Source organism: Anthonomus grandis, chromosome 7 (genome assembly GCF_022605725.1).
Source record: "Anthonomus grandis grandis chromosome 7, icAntGran1.3, whole genome shotgun sequence".
Classification (NCBI taxonomy): Eukaryota; Metazoa; Arthropoda; class Insecta; order Coleoptera; family Curculionidae; genus Anthonomus; species Anthonomus grandis.
Genome location: NC_065552.1, coordinates 11,364,337 through 11,382,560, shown reverse-complemented (window position 1 = coordinate 11,382,560; position 18,224 = coordinate 11,364,337). Strand labels below are relative to the sequence as shown.

The following is an 18,224-nucleotide window of genomic DNA, read 5'->3' as shown; positions in this document are numbered from 1 at the left end:
AGTAGATGTTGCCATTAATTTATTCTAAGAGCTATTAAAATTAAAAAATGTATTTTTTTTAATGTGTGGGTTAAGCTGCTTTTTGCGTTTTAATATGTAAGAAAAAAAAGTAAATACCTATGCCATTAAAACTTGATTTGCTGAGCAAAATACTTAATCAATTATTATTGTTAACTTCTTATTTAATTAGTAACTTAATGCATAACTTAAATGGAAACCAAATGTAATTTAATTTTTTGTTTATTAAACTTTTTAGTTCCAAAAAAATCTTTTCACGGGACGCTTTTTTCTTAAATAATACTTTTTCCTTTTTATTAACAAAAAAGTAATTGAAGCAGGTCGATTCGTTTCGAAGCACCAATATCATGGTGATAAAAGATTATTAATTTTTGAGAACTATACAGGTATTAAAAAAAAAGTAATAATTAATTATACCAATATTTAAGATTAAAGTAGCAATTATTTTTGATGTATTATGATTTCTGAGCTACTTTTATATTACTTTTATATTTGGAGGTTTTTGACTTAAAATTTACGTAATTTTAGTATTTGTACCAAAAAAGTAGTAAAAAAGTTTTCATTATATTTGAATAATATACTATTTGTTAAGTTTAAATTATAATAATACTGAACAATATTATTTGTATGTTTAACTGCTCCATTAAATTTATAACAATAATTTTACAAACAAATTAGCAAAATATTATGAAAACAAATTTTTAGTGTAATATATAGGGAAAATTTTTATGACGACCAAGAATATTTCTTGGTCACTTACTACTAAAATAAAAGACGACAAAATTTGTTATATAATGTTTTGTTAATTTAGTTTTTGTCAAAAGCTGATAGGAGTTTTTAATATTAATTAATTGATGTTAGTTATACAAGGATATATTTCTAATAATAAGAACACCGCGACTAACAAATTGGCGATAAATAAATAGGTTTTCTATTGCTTATGCATAACGTAGATGAAAACCAAATTTTTTTATAGCTAAGTGTCCATTTAACTTTCATTAATAATTTGAAATATTTTGGATATTTTAATTAATAGCTTCTGAAATGAATTGGTTTTTATGTGACCTTTTTTGATAATAAAAAAATAAGAATCTCTATTTATTCTTAAATTAAAAGGTGTAATATTCTAATAGTAAGAAGCGTCTTATTTTCTTATTTTTAGTAAGCGCTTTTAACAAATATTTTTACATTTTTGCATAAATGGTGGAATTTATATATAATTTATTTAGAAGTTTAGGAATTACAAACTTTTGGAAATTAGTCGCTTTTGACTTTTTGTTGAACTCTATCTTATTCGAAAATTTAAATATAAAAGTACGATCATGGAAATAGTTTCACTAAATCATAAAGGATAAGAATATAAAGAAATAGTTGAAGCAATTAGGATTAATTTTACTACAACCGTCCTTCAGAATTGAGGATTTTGCAGTTTTCGAGTACTTGCATATGTTTAGTTCCATTTCTTTTGGACTATTTTAATTATCAACAAAATCATTATAGATTAAAATTTTTGAATATTTTTTAAGGAGTTTGGAATTAAATTTGCCTCCAAATGTCCCAGATCTAGAGAATTTAAAATATACGATTATTTCAATTATGTTATTTATATAAGGAAATGTTAAAATTATAAGGATCAAAAAAATTAATTTCCCTTAATTATCATCCAAAGATAAGCATTTCTTTGTATTCTTAATATTATCTTTTAACTTTTATAATGTCTAGTGCTTATTCTGTTCCAAAAAATATATTTATAACTATATTTTTTACCCACTTGTATCCACAGAAAGAATATTCGTAGCACTAAAACATGTCAATAGTAGCTAAACCAAATAATTTAAATATCACTTAAATGCTGATATTATTGCTAAATATTTCTTTCCACACGACATTTGTATTTTACGGTATAAATATATCATTAATTATTAAAATTATAAATTAAGTATAGTGACCTAATTTAATTTATCTAATTAAGAAAAGTGAATTCAAGCAAACTTATTTACTGCTGTAAACTAATAAAATTTCTCTTTAACTTTTGGTAGTTTTTATCAAATGTTATTAAAGGTTTTTATCAAATAGCTGTTAGTATAATAAAAACAAGGCAGTTTTTATTACACTTACAGCTATTTGATAATATCGGTTCTGTTAGAGTATTTTTAAATTAAGCACAATAATAGGATCCATTGTTTTCACCCTGTGGTAATTTGACTGCCACTGTTTCTAACACGAAACCATTTACACAGGGCGACGTAGCTACATCGGTTTGACGTGCCAATCAAAAGCACAGCACCACACATCCGCCGCATTTCATATCTAATCCACAATTTATCAAATCATTAATTACAAATGTGGGAAATTACCGCCAGTCAATAGCTAACTTCCTGTAGGTAAGTAACAGTTTGTCTTAATTCAGTTTTAATCAAAGGCGCATATTCTATATGCACTAAGATATTATATATTCTATATTTATCTTAATACAAGATTGAGATTTTCTTTGGTTTGGTTTTTAGAAGTTGAAAAAATCTTAAGGAGTTCGAAAGTGGGATCATACTTAACGTAAACGTAATCTTAACGTAACGACAGATGTTCATATGATGTTTAAGTATGCTAACGTCCAATATTAAGTAAAAAGTGTCCCAATAAGAATACACATTTTAATTATAAAATAAAAGTCAATTATTTTAAACTGAGTGTTATTTATATCTCAGTATAAAGCTGAAGCACACTGCAATTGGCCGTAAAAAATAATATCTGGAAAATGGCCGCCGCGACTTTGCTGACACACTTTTATTTGTTATGAGAAATTTTTAATTACATTCCTACACAATTGTGGTTAAATAGTGAAATCAGAAAAGCCAATAACTAAAACCAATCTTAATAGAATTTTAACCATATATACCTGGAAGATCAAGCTTTAAAAGATATAATATATCATGTCATCAATTAAATTTTCTATGCCTGTAATCTGCGTAATCAAGATACTGCAATAAAGATGATTAACTAATATAGATATGATCTAAAAGATCAAAAATAAATAATACTATTAAATATATCTTGCCAAATATGCATAATAAGAAATTCTATTAGGATTATGCAGCAAAATTAATGAAATAACAAAGCTCAGATAACAATATAAAAAGTGAAATAAACGTAAATGTAATAAGTAATTAGTAAAAAGACAAGGACACTATGGAAATTATTACCCGAAACAAGTATAAGCATTATAAAGATTTTAGCTTTAACAAATACAGCGAAAAAAATACACCAAAAAATCAGGAGGAGAAGCCACATATAGAAAATATATTTTTACATAAATAAATAAGTAAGAAATACTTACGTCATAGTTCAGAGCAAAAAAAAAGAATGCTTAAAATAATCAAAATAACTAGATTGAATAATTGCAAGAAAAAATAAAAAAGTGAAAATGGTTTTTATTGTTTTATGTATCAAAAAATATATAATATAAAAAACCCGCTGTCATTTTAATTTAAGTATGTTATACGTGTTTTCTCTTTTGATTTGAAGTATAGTTATATCGACAAGTAATTAACAACCCTAGTAAAACTTTCAAGGAAATATAAATAACTTTCAATCAACTAAATAATAAACTATAAATAATCTTTTAATCAACTAAAACAATCAATTTTTAAATTTAAATTTAAGATTTTATATATTTAATTTAAGATTATGAAATTTAAAATTAATCAATTTTTAATAGAACATTTAAATAGTGTATATTTGTGCTACGCATTCGCAAAAATATTTAAGACTTTATAAATTTAGATAAAAATCTATGTTAATTACGCTCAATTGTATATAGTTCTTAAAATTAAAAGGATTAAGTTTTGATTTCTCGATCACTAAATAAATTTGGTTTATCTTCATTAGTTGGACATAATAATTTCTTAGTATAATGGATAGCATATAATTGCCTTAGCATATTAGTGAGTACTAAAAAAACGAACTTTACCTTTTTCATCTATGTTTTGCCTTTCATATACTGCAATTTTTTTTCTGTTAAAATAAATAAAGAGTATTATTAAATTTATCGCAGATCAGAGATCCTTTATATTTATCTAGTTGCTCATCTTCTAAGCTCCTAGTGCTAATGATAATGTTATGTTATATATTATATAGTGTGGTGACTTTCACTGGAATAAATTCAGTTAGAACTAATCAAAATTTATCTCGCAAAATTCCTGAGACCCGTCGATTTTTGTTTATTTTTTTTCACATTTCAAGATAGTTTTTGTATTTTTTCACATACAGGAGGGGTCCAAATTAACTTCAACTTTTTTTTTCAAATGGAAAGCCACTTTTTTAAACTCTCATTAAAAAGAGCCCTTTTTCTTGATTAAATTGCCCTATTTACTTTTGTGATTATCTAAAGGAGAAATACGAAAAAATAAATAAAAACCATTAAAATATTAAAAGTTGTGTTTAATGTATAAGATGCTCAAAATGAGCACCATTTACTTGTTGGCAAAGCCCAAGACGATAATAAAATTCATTTCTGGCATTTTCTAACACTTCTGGAGATATTTGTCGGATTTCTTGCCTAACACGTTCTTTAGGTTCGTCTAGGTTTCCTGGTTTGCTCATATAAATTTGACTTATCAAATGTCCCCACAGAAAAAAATCAAGTGGGGTGAGATCGGGAGAACGTTTCGCCACTCGATTGCATCCCTTCTACCAATCCATCTCTTTGGAAAATTGTCATCTAAATACTGGCGTACATTACGGGCATAATTTGGGGGAGCACCATCTTGTTGCATCCAGATTCTTTCATCATACACATCTGTATCGAACTGACTCGGATATAAGGCACGTAAGATTGGAACTAGTTCATGTTCAAGAAATTCTAGATATCTTTCCCCAGTTAAAGTATCATTGAAGAATATGGGCCCTATAACTTGCCTGCCAATTATGCCAGCCCAAACATTAGTTTTCTAGGGATATTGTGTATTAATTTCCCTTACCCAGTGTGGGTTCTCGTCAGACCAGTAACGATAGTTCTGCTTATTAACATGGCCATTTAGGGTGAATGTAGCCTCATCAGAAAAAAGGATCCACTCCGAAGATATGCGATTTTCGTCAATGGCGTTCATCATTAATTCACAGAACTGAACTCTGCGATCTGGATCGTCTTCCAATAACTCTTGAACGGGTTGCATTTTGTAAGGTCGTTGCACTTTTTAAAATTTTTAGCACAGATTTTTGATGAAGAGAGTTTTCGCGAGCTACTCTTCTGGCTGCAGTTACCGGATTTTCTTCCATCGCTAACAATACATTTAATTGGGTGTTTTCATCGATTTTAGAAGACCTTTGTCTTGAAACATGCCTTACGTGCCCAACTTCTCGAAATCTGCTTTCGATTTTACTAACCGTACCTTGGTTAATAGGTGGCAAATCTGGATATTTCTGCCTGAATAAGTGGACAACCTCTAGCTGAGTACGACTTCAGTCCCCATAACCTAACCAATCATCATTAAGATTTCAATCATGTGAGATTCGGATAAATAAGGCATTTTACCGATATAAGTTAACTTACTTAATAACTGGTTGAAATTTACTTTAACAGTGACACTACAACAATGTCAGGAAATGTCTCGATACCAATAAAATAAACAAATACGCCAAAAATTTACCAACACAAAATATTTCGAGACTTTTAATAATTTAATGGTTTTTATTTTTTTTTCTTATTTCTCCTTTAGATAATCACAAAAGTAAATAGGGCAATTTAATCAGGAAAAAGGGCTCTTTTCAATGAGAGTTTAAAAAAAGTGGCTTTCCATTTGAAAATAAAAAGTTTGGGTTAATTTGGACCCCCCCTGTAGGTAAAAAAATACAAAAACTATCTTGAAATGTGAAAAAAAATAAACAAAAATCGACGGATCTCAGGAATTTTGCGAGATAAAATTTGATTAGTTTTAACTGACTTTATTCCAGTTTAAGTCACCACACTGTATGTATTTTATTGTATTGCTTTATTAAAAGTGCGTTGAGGTCTTTAAAGAATAATTTCATTGACGATATTAATTTTTTAGAAGTATAAAGATCAATTCTATTACTTTAGCAATGTAATGTTGTAAATTATTTTACCTGAGATGTCAATGAAGCCAATTAGAAAAACTATACGAATTAATTAATGGTAAATTAGTAAAAAATATAAGTCTAGTAATGAAGCCTAGACCTCTAGGTAACTAGAAATAAATATATAAGTAAAAAATAATTAACCAAATTAATGTTAAACTAAAATAAGAAAAAATTATTTAATTTAAAAAAAATTGCAAAATATGCAAATTGTAAGGAACATAAGGGATATGAGGATCGGGTTTACTTTGGTTATGCATTAAAAATGGTTTAAAACGCACCTTGTTTTTTAATAAATTTGAAGTATGGAAGTTTGGTAACGCGTAAATTTAAAAAACATATAAGTTTAATAATTTTATAAGATTTGTAATTGACGTTATCTGAATAAAAAAAATTGAAATAAAGAAATTAACATTTTGTTAACAGACATTTTAGAAGCGCTTAAGACAAAATGCTGAAAATTATTTTTACATCTAAAAGGCACAACTAAAATGTCTATAATCCAATTTTAAATTTCTTCGGAAAATATTAGCTTAAGGTTTTTTTAACATAACTAGAAACCTTGGAATATTTTCCATTAGTCATTTTAGTTAAAGGCTCATTGGCGTACCGAGCAACGTATTTTTGTGCTTTTGTGTTCATACTACAAAATTAATTTTGTGTGTTGTTTTAGTGACCAAGTTTAATTTTGTTAACTTTTAAGGGTTAAGTTGAATAATGGGTCAATTAAAATAAAAGCTTCAAAACTTTTTTCCTTTATTGCCAACGTTTCGGCCTAGATTAGGCGTTCTTCAGGGAGAACAAAAAATCAAAGCTTTTCATTAGATTATGTAAATTGGAACATAGCTGTATGTTTTAAGTGATTCCACTTAAATTATTCGTTTTTCAGGATATAGAACTACTGGCGTGTAAGTCACAACAATAATAAGACAAAATATCAGGATTCCAAGAAATAGTCGATCTTTTCTCAAAGAGATCGACTTATATTAAATATAACTTAAACAAACTCCAAGTCACAAGTCTCAAATTTATTAAAATAAGTTCAAAGGATTCACACAAACACACGTGCTTTGCCTATACTAGGTACTTAGGCAGGCATCATCAGATCCACTTATGTATTTACTAATAAGAAGAACAAAATTTGAACTTAACTTCTACCCTTGAATTGTATCATGTAGTATTCTTCTTGTAGTTCATCTTCTATTATGTAGTTCTCTGCTTCTTTTTTGTTCTTTTTATTAGTGAATACACAAGTAGATCTGATGATGCCTAGTATGGGCGTAATTCTCAACTTAAATTTATTAAATTTGAGACCTGTGACTTGGAGCTTATTCGATTACTATGTAAAAGTGCCAGAATGCCTGAGACAGTGGATCGGGTTAAGGAACCTGTACAGCAGAGTCCAAAATGTTCGATCCGAAAGTGAGCTCAGGCATAAAACATGTGTAAGATTCTTTACTTCATATTGCACAAATATCTCAATCTTCACGCATACAAAATTCAAATAATCCAGTCACCAAAACCAGCAGATTTCCCAAATAAGCTACGTGTTGTTGAACCTTTCCTTAAAAATGAGATCGATAATTACAATGTGTAGATGTCTAACAGGGCACACTTCCATTTATCTGGCTACACCAATAAACAAAACTGCCGATATTAAAGTTCTAGACATCAACAGAAGCTCCACGACCAACTGCTATAGAGCCTGAAGGTAGCAGCCTGTTGTGCGATGTCTTCCATGAAAATTATCAGTCCCTACGCTTTTGAAGATGAGTATGATAACACGATTACCATCAATTTCAACTGGTATACTTATATGATTAACCATTGTTTAAGTCAGAAATTAATCAGATTTCCACAGAAAAACCAGTTTTGGCTTTAGCATATTGCTGCTTCGTTACGCTTCACAAGAGCGGCGTTGAACTCTTTGCAAACATTATTTCCGACGAGGAGATATTGGCTGGCCTGCAAGATCGCCAGATTTAATGGCTTGTGATTACTTTTTGTAGGGCTACCTAAAGCAAAAAGTCTTCAAGATCTTCTTGGTTTAACAAAACGATTGTTTTTGTTAAACCAAGAAACATTAAGGAACTTTAAACGAAAATTATTGACGAAATTGCTAATATTTCCGTTGATATGTTGAATAGGGTTATGGAGAATTTCCACAAAAGGCTTTAAGAGTGTATTGAAAAAAGGGAAGGCCATTTAAGTGGAATTATATAAAAATGGTACAAAACTAGCTTTTTATTGAACTATTGCATTTTATTTTAACTAAATTACTTCTGGAATCTTAAAATATACAAAACTTCCCGCTCCCAAGGATTACTTTGTACTACAACATTACCTTAAACACGTTCGCTGCCGAGCTTAAATATTGAAATTTAGTCTCTGGGGCCAAAATACATTATAGCTAGAGGATACATATTGAAAGCATTTCCTATATTCATTTTCACTGTTCAGTTCTGAACAGTTCATAATTTTCCAGTTTTTTAGATTTTTAGTTTTTTTGGTGCATCGTAAATGATACACTTGCTAGACAGTAATCTAAAGAAGTCTAAAATACCAAAATGTCTATTTGATTTTTATTTTTGCGAAGAAAGTAATATATCGAAAGCTCACTGTTAAGAAAAAAGGACTGTATTTATTGTTTTTTGACAATTAATGGTTGTGAGACCTTACCTGGTTTTCTCTCGATTACAGTTTTTCACTCGCGTTAGTTGGCCACCTTTTTCTCAGTACGAAATGTGGTTTATCCCATAAACACGGGATTGTATCGGGTGGTACTAGATGCGTGAGTGATGCGGTTTAGCGAATTTACTTCTTCTGATAATGGGTTTCAACGAACTGGTTTAGTATGTTGGACGCGCACCTTTTTATAAGGCCTCAAAATATTCTTTTGGGTGCATTTGAATAGAAATACTTTAACTAACTATTTCTACACAGTGAGCCAAGCGAAATTGAGTTAAAGTTTAATGAAAATTTGAAATAGAATGAAGAATGAACTACTTGATGCAAACTGTTGTAAAATTTAAGAAAACTGAACATACCGCCTACCAAAACTACATTGCATTTTTCAGTGGCTTGAAAGCGGCAAAGGACATAACTTGACTACGGGTTGCTTTAAGGTGCCATTACTGGTTTGAACAGTAGCGACTCTGACTACTCCATCCGAACCCGGATGTACCTCCTTAACTCGACCCTTATGCCACTGCAGGGGCGGTGCTAAGTCATTGCGACTAGCGTTCCAGGAGAGAGGTTAACAATAGGCTTATGCCATTTGGCACGTTGATATAGCGTGTGCAAATACTCACTAGACCAATGGCGCCAGAAATCTTGATGCATTTTTTGGAGCATCTGCCAGTGATCTAAACGATTTACAGGTAACGAGGTCAAATCAGTCTCGGGGAGAGCAGTCGGAGGCTCCAGTACTAAAAAATGCCCGGGTGTCAAGGCAATCAGGTCATTTGGGTTGTTACTGGGTTGTTAGGGTGTAAGAGGAAGTGAATTTAAAAAAGCTTCAATTTGAATTAAAACGGTGTTTAATTCTTCATAAGTTAAAAACTGATTACCAATCACGCGATATAAATGGATTTTAACAGATTTTACCCCCGCCTCCCACAGTATAGCCGGGTAGATCATTTATGATATACTGGTGCAATATTAAGATTCAAAACTACGAGAAATTCAAGATCCGAGTACTTTTGCACTGGCTTAGGTCATAATCTACCCCTTCTGACATAAGAAATCACAGGATTGCTTTTGCTCTTTTCATAGTTAGTGCAAAAGTAGATATAAATTAAAATTACTTTTGCAGAACAGCTGATTACAAGTGCATATGTTTAATAAATAATAAAAGTGGTTATAAAGACTAAAGATAAAGTGGATAGTGACAGCAATGATTCAATGCAGTCAGATGAGGCTTCAACTTCAAAACGCCTAAAAGATAAAAGTCGTAATAAGAGACGAAATAATAAAACAACTAACAGTAATGAATCACTGAAGTCAGTGGGGGCTTCGACTCAAAGAATATCTCCATTGGGTCAACCAAATACAGGCCTATTTCCATCACTCCAGTCAGGAAATAATACAAAAGTTTGACAATATTATATGGACCAATCCCAATGGAAACCAAAAAAATATTTCAGTTTACTGGGTCAAGTAGAATGGATCCAACAGTTAGTGGCATTATTAAAAATGTACCTTAAGCTAATATTTATTTACTGGAAAAACTTTAGAACTGAATTATTGATCATGTAAATACGCCCCTAGTGGTCAATTTTCAAACTTAAAAATAATTTTTAATTTTATTTTCATTTTCGTTGGACATTTTTTATTTTATACTTTTATTGTTTAAAACTTATATGTTATTTGTTTATAATAAATTTGATAAATAAGGATAAGATATCTAATTTTATGACTGTCCATATACTTTGACTTTACTACATAATTTTAATATTTTTGCGACCTTTTTTATATTATTATAAATAAAAAAATCCAAATGATAGAAATTAGGAAAATAAGACTATGTCTCTTTAGATAATTTAATAAAAAGTAGTTCACTTCAGGTACTGTGGCTTTATTTAGACTATATATTATAATATTAAGTTAAATAGTTTACATTACTAGATAAATCAGTCTATTCTACTTAGTGGATTTATTATAATGAGATCATTCTAATAATAAAGGTAAGACCTACATAAGAATATCTTCCTTTATTGGATAGGTGCCATTCGATTAAATCTATGATATGGTTTCTATAGTAGGGCCATAAAATTGTAAGCTATGCGAAATATTTCACATATCGAAGCCTAGCCAAGTAGTAGAAAAATGCCATTTCAATAAATTTAATCACCATTTTTCATCGAGTAAATGCAAACGCTAGACAAAAGTAATGCCACCGTATTATCTTTATCGAGCCATATTTCCTGTTTAAGCGTATCGATCTTATCGATAAATTTAACCATTTATGTGAAAGTAACGTGACCAAATTTCCAGTTTGCTATTTAACTAGAGATTTAAAAAAATATTAAACCTTTTTAACAATTAAAAAACAGCAAATCTTATAAGCCATTTATTCGTAACCCTACAACACTTCTAATAACACATTTCTTAATTGAAATTGAAAACCTCAAACCCATCCGAAAACCTTCAATCCATTAATTTATAACGATAGAATCCTATCCGCAATTCTCCTTCAAATCGTTCGTTCAGATAAGTAATAAAACCCAATTAACTTATGATTCCTTTATCCCGGTTTCTCCTCATTCTCTTCTCCTTCCTTACTTTATTGCGAGCTAAACAAAAATAATAAACTTTAATTTCGAAGTAATTATTGCCGGACTGTTTAAAGGGACCTGACGTGGAACAAATGGAGGCTATCAAATAAGTTTTAAGTAATTAAAGTTTGTGTATTCTACGCTCAAGTCTTATCGGGTCGAGTTTTCTTAATAAGAGTTCCGTGCTTTCCAGGCGGTTGAGATATGGGGCCGGAGAATTTATTGTTTACTTTAAAAATACGGTCAATGATGCTTTTAAAGTAACCTCACTGTTATTTGGTGCAGCTTATCCATTTATTATGTAGGGTTTTTACTTTTAATGTGTTTTGGTATGATATAGTTAAAGAAGTATGCAAAAAGTTCCTTGACGCAAAAATACAGTTTATGGAGAGAAATATTACTTGCAAAAAATAGAGAATAGTGAAGATACTTTGCTAGATTTTTCCAGTAAACATTAAGAGAAGGATGATCTTCTGCACTTCTTCACACTTAGATAATTGCTATAAACGTTCTAAAAAAAATTGAAACTTAATAAACCTTTTGCCAGTGTGATCTTCTTTTGGTATGTATCAGACCATTATTAAAAAGTTAAACAAGGCACTTAAAGATAAATTATTTCTAGTAATGTTTGTAAACTATAATACTTTATTGCAGAAATTTAACTCCAATATCAAGAAATATAAACACTGAAATGGAACCGAATATTATGCCTGTTAAGAAAACAACAAACAAAAAATAGAAATGTAATGCCGTGGAAAAATTATACTTTTAGTTACAAAATGTATGCTTGACGATATATAAATCATGGTATAAAATATGAATTAGGAGCTAAAAAAGTAAACTGTTCAAACATAGTCATAATTTAGAAGGTAAATTAAGGTCAAGGGTAAATAAATATGATTTGAGAAAAAAATTGAAAAACACTGAATTGATCGTCGTACAAAAAGTATAGTCTCTAATGTACTAAACACGTTTACACTCGCCTAACTGCCAACAAACCTTTCTACTCGTGCATAATTTAATTGGATTTTACATCTATTATAGAATATAGTATTCTTAGGTACTTTCTTAACAACAATATTTTAAATGAAGAAGATATAATTATCTTAACGCGTAATAACTAAGTGAATTAAAATATTTTAACGTAAAGAATTATGATAAAATGAAGCCAAATTTTGTTTTTGCTTAATAATATAAAAAAAAACTTAGTATATTTTAAATATGAGGAGAATTTAATTTGGTGATATTTTGCATAAAAACTACTTAAAAGAAAACTATAGTAATATACTATTATTACGTTTTTTTATTTATGACACAAAAGAGAATCCAAAAACACATTCAGTAAAGGAAGTCATCAACTATGAGTAAGGACCTTTAAAAGGTCAGGTTAAAAAGTTAATTGAGGGTTTAATATCAAAAGGTGAAAAGTACTATTAGTTTATTAAATTAAACCTCTAGAATATTAATTATTACATGTTATTTAAGACTCACTGGTATTCCTTTATAATGTGTTATTTCCCGGATTTGCACTTCAGGAATTACTAGTAACTAATTAAAATTTTATTTACGTTAATAGCCATAAATTTAACATATAAATAGCATAAAAAAGATGGCAATAGGCTTAAGGTGTCACATGAGCCTAGCAGAAGTTGCAACTAAAAAAACTCAATACTTACCAGAGATGAATTAAATAATAAAACCCAAAAATTCACTTATAGGGAGTTAAATTAGAATGCTAGCATATATGGCCACCAAAGAGAACCTTAAAAAAATATATTAGAAATGCCCAAAATAATAGTATCTTTTTTCCTCTTGGGCGGGCCCAGGATTTCTCAAAATTCCGCTAGCTCAAACTATGATTCTACTTTTCTACATACAAACCCTTTTGACAAAGTTTACACCAAAAATATACCAAAAATAAACGTTTTCTAAGTTTTCCGAAAATTGGTGAAGCGCCACCGAAGTTTATGATTTTCAAAATTATCTCATTAAGTTATGAAATTAGGTGTGAGCAAGAGTTGTAAAACAAAATATAATTTGTCTAATCGGTAATATATAAACTCCGCTACAAAAAAATCTAAATCTAAAACAAATATAACAGTCTAATAAATTTTTTAAGCCAACAACAAGAAATGATTTTCAAAAAGATTAATGCATTTTTTTTTTGCAAATAATCCAACTTATATAAAATTAGGTATTTTTTTAATGACCTTGTGTTGAGCACATTTAGTCATGAGTTCCAATTGGAACAACCTCTATATTTTGTAAAAACTAAATCGGATACTCACAACCGACCATGCCAAATCTGGGATTCGAACCCAGAGCCACACGACTGCTAGGCAGGCACGTTCCAAACGACGCTTCCGGGGCTGGCATTAAGTCAAATTAAAATTAGACAGTTGAAGGTAATCCTTAGTCAATGTAAAGTTTTTTTAAATTCGACTTATACTAACAAAAAAAATATATTATTTCAAATTTTAGCTGCGAAAATTTGCCATAAATTTTTACCACACTAGTTAGCATCATCTTAAAATAATGCCAAACACATGCTTAAAAATCTATTGTATACCACGCAAAATAAAAATACCTAGAAGTAGATTTTGTAGTACTACGCAGCCAGCCCCGAATACCTAATTTCTTCAGATATTAATAACTATTGGGTTTCTTATTTTATTTAGCACATACAGCGTATATAGGCATCGGACTAATCCAAACTATGTTAAAATAGCAAAACTCCTAAAAATTCTAAATTTATTAAAATCAAAAGATAATTCAATATAAATAATAAAATCCTAAAAAAAGCATATTTAACAACCAACCGGTTGTAACCAAACTTCCCATGCTAGGAAGCAATTAAAGCATTTTCTATGAAGCCCCCATTTTGCATATTATACATTACCATTAAAAAATATTTGACAGCATATCGGTAAGTATTATAGACAGAATATGAAATATAAAATTACTTTGCCCCCTGGTGCATAAACAATGTCAAAGTCAAATGCAAAAAAAAAATTAAGAAAAGATTAATATTAAAATAATTACGATTCTAATATTCAAATAATTTTTAATTATATTGTTACTTTATATTTATACATAAATATTTTAACATAAAATATATAAATGTACATTTAAATATTTTAAAATATTTTTCTTCTTTAATTGCCTCGTCCTCTATGAACGTTGGCAATCATTAGTGCTATCTATACTTTATTGATCACTTTTCCAAATAGACTTAAACTAAAGTTGCGCTTTTTTGTACGTGAAGTTGTCTATATACAGGGTTGCTCAAAAATAAATTTCGACTTTCAACTTCATTTTTTTAAATGAAAGCACCTTTTTTTATTTAATTTTTGAGTTTCGCGTGGAATTCTACCTCTACTTCATGCATTATGTCTTTTACCTCTTCTATACCTAAAGTCAACAGTCCAGAGCTATTTCGTGATAGTCGCAGATCGCCAGCAGATTTATATTTTCAAAAACCATGCTGACAGTCGCTAAGGTTATTGATGGAGATATTTTAAAATGTGACAGTTGACAAGTTTCTCCATTACCTTGGTGATTGTTGAGACTAAAGTAATTGGACGGTAGTTGATGGGAAACGTATTTTTGCCTTTTTTGAGTATCGGTTAAATCCGCGCAATTTTTCAGTCTCCAGGCAAGAGATCTCTTTTGTATGAAAGAGAAAATAGTTTGCATAATGGTGATGTCAGTACAGGCGCATACTTAATTAATACCTAAATCTATATATTTCAATGAGATATATAGAGTTGTTGAAATAAATAGACTTTGTTTATACTATTGGCGGTATTTCATCAGGGCCTTGTTCGGCTTCGAGAACTTTTTCAAGGTCTCTATAATGGAAGACTATGTCTGGTATCAAATGTGCATGACTATAGTGCATTCCTAGTGGTTTTGCTTGATAGTAAGTCCAAACAAGTATTGCAAACCACAATTTGTTGTTTGTAATATATACAGTTTAGCAAGGATGGCACCAATAGCTCCTAAGCAGCGATTTGTCATCCTCCATATTTTCTGCTGCAATATAGATTCTAATATAAAGACCTTAAGTATTAAACTTGACTAATGGTCACTTGCCAAATTAGAATTATTGTTGTCATTTATAAACTTACTGCTCAGGCTGCCGGAGAAACAGCTCAAAAAATCTAGATACTGAAGATAATTTAATTCTAAGGTTCCTACCTAAATGAAAATTTTTTAATATAAAATTTTAAAGCAAAACCAGGTAATTATGGCCTCTATTAAGTATATAATATTAACATTTGTTAATACTAATTTTATTATTGAGTATAGAAAATAAAGGTATAGTAAATAAATTCCTGACAATAAAACTTAATATCTGCCAAATTTAGATATAACTGGGAATAAAAAGGTATAACAAAATCCTATCGGCACATATCCAGCACGAACAAGGAATATTTCTGCTCCTTAAAAATTTTCAATATTTTAATAAACTTTAAAAATATTACAGGGTATTATAATGGGAGGTAAAGATATTTGCATTGTTCTCTAGATTATAAATTATCGTAGTATAAAAACAATATAGACCTTAGGAAAAGAAAAACCTCCAGGCTTTGCATATTCAAGCCTGATCTTATATACTACCCAACCAGTAATTTTTTTATAGTGAAAATATCTTTCAAGCTACAAACTGTGACAACGGCAGATCAGCTATTATTGTCAAAATTCCTAAGGCAATGACCAGGATTTATATTCAGAAATAATAAAAGAGCTGGTAATTTTTTTTCCATCCACTCTGCTTCTTTGAAAATAGGGGATGATGGTCACTTGCCAAATAAAAATTTTCATGCTCACTTATAAACTTACTGCTTAGGCAGCCGAGAAAATAGCTTCAAAAATCTAGATACTGAAGATAAGTGATTAAATTTAATTTCAAGGTACTTCGATTATTTTTTTTTGGTTTTTTCTTTATTTTTAAGGAAATGAATTAACAATATTATAAAATAAGGTATAGAGTTTTAAAATACTTATTTTACCTTTGCTAAAATATTCAACTACTAAACATGTTTAATTAAAAGAAAACTTATATTTAACAAAATTCAATTTGAACTAAAGCCGTCTAATTATGACCTGTATTAAATATTAAATTAAATATTAATTTTAAAATTGAATATTAGGTAAAATATCGTTATAATTAAAGAAATTTTAAACCATTAAACTTTAAAAATATTATCATAAGATCCCACCATCGGGATTCTCAAATAAATAAATTTACCCTTAACTATAGAAGAATCCACATTCAGAATATTTCTCAGAGCTACCAGGAGTGAACTGAGGGCTAAGCCATGTTTTATGGCGCGTTATTCGTAAACAAGGAAGGGCAAAAGGGCGCATCCAAGAGAGGGATATGCCCTGCCGCCAGGGTTACACCGGTCAATAAACAGCCAATGCAGTTAACCCGGTTTGATGTGCGAGGTCGCTAGCTACCAGTGATTACCTTGAGGATCGTGTTAACACAAATTGGGAGAAAATTATAAGTATATGCGCAAAAGTATTGTAGGGTTTATTGTATATATATTAAGAAAGGTTTGTAGTAATAATATTTTCCATGCTCATTTTTTTTAAATAAAGACATTAGGTGTTAATTCCATTTTAGCCTTTTATTGAGTTTTTAATTAAAAAACTTATAGAGATAAAACTAATTTATTATCTTTTGAATATATTTATTTTCTGCAAATGTTTTTAACCCTTTTCTCGCTCAGGGTATTGTGATGGAAATTCCTTCTTAGTATTTTTTATTTATATTTATTATTGAAATCAACTTAAGGTGTAAACTCTTTATGGTCTTACCACATCCCGAACAATTACAAGTAAGTTAGTGCTAGGTTCATCTAGGTCTAAAAGTATTGACTAATATTGAATAATTTAGTGACGTGTGAGGTGGAGAAAAAATAACACTTTATGAAAGAAAGAAAATGAAGGTAGTCTTAAGTAATATTCTTATTTGTTTTAGGAGATGTATAGTATATGAGGCTTTTATTGCTCTTTTATCTTTTTAATAATGTGGGAGCATTCATCCTAATAATTTTATATTAGAGGAACTAGAACTTAAAATCTCTCGGATACTACTAAAAGCCAAACTGCCTGTGACCACCAGACTATATACGTCATACTTGATTTGAGAAAACTATTTGTCAAGCAATTTAATTACCAAAGAATAGCAAACAATAATTTGTTTTCTACCAAGATAGCAATAAAGATGAATGAATTGTTGGTGAATGGGTAGAAATAAAAGGAAAAACGTGACAAAAGTTTGCTAATTTGCAAAATTTCTTCCAAAAGTTTCTTTATAAATGTCGATAAACTAAAGAGAAACCTGAATTTTCTGATGAACTTGATTATCGGCATTTTCGGGGCCAAATATAAAATTATCATCCTACCAACTAATATTGATGCAGAAATACAATTGGAAAAAGACTTACAAGCTGGTAGAAGCATATCAAACCAAAATATTGGAAGACAAAGTGGTTAAAATTTGGGCTTTAAAAGTTGCATAGTAAAACCACGGAAAGGCGAAAAACTGAATTTGACACCAATATTGAATTAATGGTAGTAAAAGAAACTCCTAATAAAAAAGAAAAGGGTAGAAAAAGACGCAACCCTAATACTGACAGTAAATAAGAAAATTTATTAGTATTATATAGTGTATAAGGTGTTAACACAATAAGTTGTATTTATTTATTACTGTTTATTTTTTTTTATAACTAAAAATTTACATTAGTTTACTTTAACTAATTCACATGCAAAAGTATAAGTGTTTGTGACTTTCTTGCATTCTTGTATTTACTATAAAACTTT

The 18,224-nt window shown here is 29.5% G+C and overlaps 1 protein-coding gene and 1 long non-coding RNA gene across 5 annotated transcripts in view; one reads left to right on the top strand and one right to left on the bottom strand.

Moving 5' to 3' along the window:
• LOC126738818 (teneurin-a) overlaps positions 1-18,224 on the bottom strand; it is a 1,182,227-nt gene that overhangs the window by 925,320 nt on the left and 238,683 nt on the right. The gene's annotated exons all lie outside the window — the stretch shown is intronic.
• Positions 2,112-17,011, top strand: LOC126738823 (uncharacterized). Its single transcript, XR_007661450.1, has 2 exons — positions 2,112-2,402; positions 16,682-17,011. It is a non-coding gene; the product is annotated as an uncharacterized LOC126738823 (long non-coding RNA).